Source organism: Nicotiana tabacum, chromosome 18, assembly GCF_000715075.1.
Source record: "Nicotiana tabacum cultivar K326 chromosome 18, ASM71507v2, whole genome shotgun sequence".
Lineage (NCBI taxonomy): Eukaryota > Viridiplantae > Streptophyta > Magnoliopsida > Solanales > Solanaceae > Nicotiana > Nicotiana tabacum.
The window spans coordinates 55,313,891-55,319,890 of NC_134097.1; positions in this window are offsets into that span (position 1 = coordinate 55,313,891).

Here is a 6,000-nt window from a genome sequence, read left to right on the forward strand (position 1 = left end):
CTAGAACCACGGAATTCGGGAATGCCTAACACCTTCTCCCGGGTTAACAGAATTCCTTATCCGGATTTCTGGTACGCAGACTGTAATATAGAGTCATTATTTTTTTCTCGATTCGGGATTAAAATTGGTGACTTGGGACACCCTAAATCTCCCAAGTGGCGACTCTGAAATAAATAAATAAATCCCGTTTCAATTGTCCTTTAATTGGAAAAACTCCCCTTGCGCCCTCCCGGGCGCGGAAAAAGGAGGTGTGACACCTATGCATGATATAACATTTATATGCATATGCATGACATATTGAGTCTTTTTCTCCATGTTTCTCTCATGTCTATTATTTATTGATTTTCATCCCTTACATACTCGGTACATTATTTGTACTAACATCATCGGATAGACAACTTAAGAGTCCTCCAAGTAGGCTACAGCTCAGAGGAAGGTGTTGGTCCATTCCATCTGCTCCAGAGTTGCTTATTTGGTCAGTATGATTAGTACATATATTGATTGGTAAGACAGGGTCCTGTCCCGGCCTTTATGATATTATGTACCCTTAGAGGCTTGTGGATAGATGTCATGTATACAGATACTTGTATGGCCTTGTAGGCCAATGTTTTGAGTATATAAAGGATCATGCTGGCCTTATAGGCCCGTATTTCATATGTATAAGTTGGTATATCACGTTGAGTTATCCTATGTCAAGTATTCCCTCATGCTTTATTCAAGTTATCTCATGACAACCTTTCTGGCTCTTTTAGCTATGATTGTATGACACGAAAGATGTGTTATGCTGGTACTCGGTTGAGTAAGGGACCATGTTCCCATCACAGCCCACCAATTTGGGTCATGACAAAGTGGTATCAGAGCAATTCTGTCCTAGGGAGTCTACAAGCCGTGTCTAGTAGAGTTCTTGTTTATGGGTGTGTTGTGCACCACACTTATAAGCACGAGGCTACAGGGCATTTGGGACTGTCACTCTTTCTTCTTACTCTAGATCGTGTGGTACAACTTAGTTGTAAGAATTCAAACTTTTAAACTCTATTTTATTCGTAATACAATGATACCTATATCCAGAAAGACAGTTGGTAAGAGATTGCATGTGGTTGTGGCGGAGTTGAGTTAGAGGAACTCGATTTTGCATCATTTGTATGATTAATAAATGTGAGGTCTTCAGAAGAACATGTGTGTACTAAGACGTGTAAGCTTCTTGATAAGGAGCCCTAAGGCATGAATATCTATCCATGCATATGGTAAAAAGCAACGAGAGAAATAGAAGGTACAAGTTTCAACAAGTAAAAGAAGAACGGTGAAGAAGGGTACGAGGTACCCAGTTACTGAAGATGATCATTATTTACAATTAAGGAAGAGAGATATAAGCTTTTTGAGTTACCTTCAACAATAACAGACGTATGTACAATCAGCCCCACCTATCTCAGTTATGCCCTATGAGAGCTAAGAGATATGGTTTAAGAGAAGGACGGATATCAGGATTCTATTGGGGCTAGAGTAACCCAAATTGGTGGATGGATAATTTGCGTTAGTTGACATTTCCGAAAGATATTGCAAATGTGCTAATGAATCTCCTTTTGAGACACCCAGATGGTGCACTCTGGAATAGTACAGCTAAATATGAATACTATAGTGTTCCAATTTTTTTTTACAAAGACAGACACTGGAATCTTGGAAGGGATAAATATTACCTTAGTGTGGCTCCCGTCCCTAGAGAGAGAGAATGTTAGGCAACCCAAAGAGCCAATGGATGGAGCAATGGGAGCTAAAAGTAAAAGAATGTCTTGTTGGAGTTTTCAGAATAAAGTGATAGACATAAATGTTAGCAGGGAAATAAGAAGAGAGTTAATAAAGCATTGTGAGTAAAATGTGATACATGGATGACAATGGTAGATAAAAAAAATGACAATATTACAGAGTCTATAGTCAAGGGAAGAAAAAGACGAGATGTGACAGGCCTTGATACAACAAAAGAGTATACACTATAAAGTCATATCCTCATTTTAATAAATAAGTTCGTGACTGTAACGTGATTACCAAAAGGAAAAGTTAGATCCCAGAGTAACAGAAATCAGTATGGACTAATGAACAAGATAAACTAAACATGAATTAGGGACTGAGTAATAGTCGGCATCATGAGAATTTCAGAGATTGCGTCCCGGCGATAATAGAATGGTCGACAGAAGATACCCTTTAAAAGTTATTCAGGAAGACCCTTCCCTAAAGCAAGAAATATGAGCAAAGTTAATCTTAATGGACTATGTGCGCCAGTTACACTAAGTGTCACCCTCGTGAGTAGCGAATTTTGTTATCCTTGGTACAAAAAGATTATAGCAAGGTGAGTAAGGGTCATCGATGATGTGAAAAGACACAAAAGATGAAGAGGTAAAACTTCTATAGGTATATCATCGTGGCACTAAATCTTAGTGTTCCCCTAAAGGGGGAATATGGAGTGATGTGGCATTAAGTCAGAATTAAGTGGTTCTAGTAATTATGGAATGGTAAAGGAAGAATGCGATAAAAATTAGAAAGGGATGAGATTGCACGTAATCAAAGCCTACAAAATATGCTACAATTTCAGAACATTATGCAAACACGGCGTCAAGGAAAGGAAGTAAGGGTTCCTGCCCGAGATGTTATTGATAAATAAGGAGCTAGTATGAGACATAAGTTAAGACAAATGAAATAGCCCAAGAAAGATTACGCAGAATATTGATATGAGAATGGGCCAACGAGTAGTTAGTAGTTGATTCAGGAAGAGCCTAGTTACGACTAGATAAGAGGATACAGACAAATCAATAGATCGATCAAGATAAACATAGTGAACCCCATCATGGGGAATTCAGCCTCGCAGATATGACATCGTGACCTTTGAGAAATATTCATATAGGCGTTGGGGTAGTTCAAGGTACCGTATGAGTATTTAATAAATAAAAGAGAATGTCATTAGGAAGATAGTCGAAATATCAGTTCAGAAGCAACCTTACAAGCACAAGGGTGTGGAGGTAAGTAACTATGGATATTTATAGGCGAGGAAGGACATCAAAAATTTCGTCGAGTATATGATGTAATAAGCTCACAGCTTTACAAGAGTCAGAGGGCACTCCCTAAGTACTACAATGAAAGACTAGCTGAGGAAATAAGGAAGAAGGCTTCAACCTAAACATGGTAACTTGAAGGAGAAATAGTCATGTAAAAGCAGTCTCACTACAAAATTGTATGCACTCCAAAAGAAAGTGGTACCAACAGTGGCTAATGAACGGGGAGTAAAATTGGAACTAAGATATGATAAGTATGACCGCAACAAGGGGATAGAAAGACTAGGAAAAGCAATTGCCTACGTTTAAAGAAAGCTGAGATGGAACAAAAGAAATTATTCGATCAATGATCCAGAGTTAGTTACATTATGAACACGCTTAAGATTTCTGAGTATTATCCATGCATCATATATTGACATTCATACAACCATAAAGGACTCTAGTATAAGTTAAAAGAAAGAATTGAGCCAAAGTCATAGACAAATAATTAAATTGTTAGATGATGGTATCACAGATATTCCATAGCGTCTATGAAAGGCTAAAGTAATAACTAATACTATGAGACGCAGATCGAAAGTGTCACGACCCAACCCGATGGGCCGCGACGGGCACCCGGTACCTTACTCAACTGAATACCAACATAACGTATATTTTCATGTCATGCTATCATAAATAAATGAGCCGTAGAGGATGCCATGAAATAGGTAGAATACAACAAGTAATGTCAACTTATACATAAGACATATGGGCCTCTAAAACCAAAATGACCACTTGAACACTAAACATAGGCTGACAAGGCTATACAATCTTTTACGTACATGCCATTTGTCTACAATCCTCTAAAAATACATATTTTTTATAAAGGTCGAGACAGAGTCCCGCCATACCAAACAATACATATCTAACTCATACAAACCAAACAAGCAACTCCAAAGCAAATGGATCGCACCAACATCTTCCGCTGAGCTGATAGCTTACTTGGAGGGAGCTTGACTTGTCTATCGGGACCTGTGGGCATGAAATGCAGCGTCCCAAGGCAAAAAGGGGCATCAACATGAATAATGTACTGAGTATGTAAGGCATATAAATAAGTACATAACAGATATGAAGGAAATATATAGTAAATGACTCCACATGTTAGTCTGGATAACTATGTAAACCATGAAATAACTATAGTATCACGTATATGCGTATGAATTTCATGTCGTGCATAGGTACATGTTTCATAACATCATCATCCTCTGAGGGTATCCCATCATATCATCTTGGCCAATGTGGGCAAAATTATCAACGTATACCAGCTGATCTGGTGGTGGTGTGTATATAACGCCGTAACCTTTTTCTCATATCCCATATACATATATTTTTATATATACGCGTATATAATGCCATCTGGTCATGGGTCAATGCACATGTATAAATTGGTGCAATGCATGAAAAATACGTAAAAATCTCAGTATTCATTTCGGATAAACTTTTTTCCAACTGCGTATTATTCTGAGACCCATGAATAGAAGATAATAATAATTCTCATGGGGAATCAAGAATATAGACACCCCGAGTATCCCTATGAATAGAGTAATTTATAGAAACTGTGCGTTTGCTCATTTCTTCAGTATAATTTGGACCATGCCAAAAGAAAGAAGGGATGGACTTACCATACCTGGAGTATGAAAAACTCCGTATAATATTCTTAGAGAAGATTGCACCGTATTTCTTTAGGACCGCAAAATTTTACGTTGCTATGGTTCTAGTCAATTCTTGTTATAATTGTTTGCAACAATTTTGTTGGAGATTTTGAAACTTGGCGTCCGCTTGGAAAGTTGAATTTAGGATGAAAGAGTTAAATTTCATTCTCACTAAATGAACTAAGCTTTTTGAAAGACCAAGCTTTTAAAATGACAAAGCTTTTCTTGTAATTCTTTAGTGACTTATATGTTTTAGCCACTAAGCACATATGACTAATTAGTCATATGTTTGAATGGTGGCCTACTGTCAAGTGGTGAGTGGGTTGGAGATTTTTAATCTTTACCCACTTATTAGTTAACTGGGTAATGTCTCGTTACCCGGTAATTAACCAATTACCCGCATAATTTAAAAATTACCCCAAATTACTTAAAATTCTACTTATATTTAAAATATGTTTTATACATTATACTACCGTGGCCATATGGTATCTTACATGGTACCAGTTCATAATTATCGGGTATTATCGTTCGACCCGTATGTTATCCCAAATGCCAAACTTGGACAAAAATTCATTTCCTTTTACTTGCTTCCCCTCTCACCTTCACGAATTTACTTATTACTTGGTTGAAATAACATAATCCTTATAATATCCGAATAATCTTTTGCTTGGACTAATGTCAATTACCTTACGACAAATTCAACGTACAATACTACAGGGTGTAACATTGTCGTAATATAGTACCACGGGATGTGACATCTCACTTCTGGTCTCTCAGTAATTTATTTATGGCATTTTTTCATGTACGAAAATATGGGGAGTAACATAATTCCCCTCTTTAGAACATTCATCCTCGAATGTGGACTGATGCGCTTATCGTTCTCATATCGTATATCTCTGGCAAGTACTTTAGTAGTCCTCTTGCCATCTAGGAAATTGTTCTATGAATAAGTCCAAAGGCTAGGGCATTCCCCCTTTAGGCCTCTTTCCCACGCCATGACTTGTGATCGAATTCCTTCCAATCTCGTAACTGTTGCTACCTTCAATCATGCAGCTTCTACGATACTGACCTTGTAAGTGTGCCTATGCGACTCTCTTCTCCTTTTTCCTCCAGTTTTTAGCCAATCCTGAAGTTCTTTGCTTGGTATTTTGTTGAACTTACGAATATTGCTATATCTTATTTTATAGACCTAGTTATCCATCATGTGACTCTACTGCATCTACATAGGTCATACTATGCCATAACTCTTACCTCAATTTCTCGTTACTGAG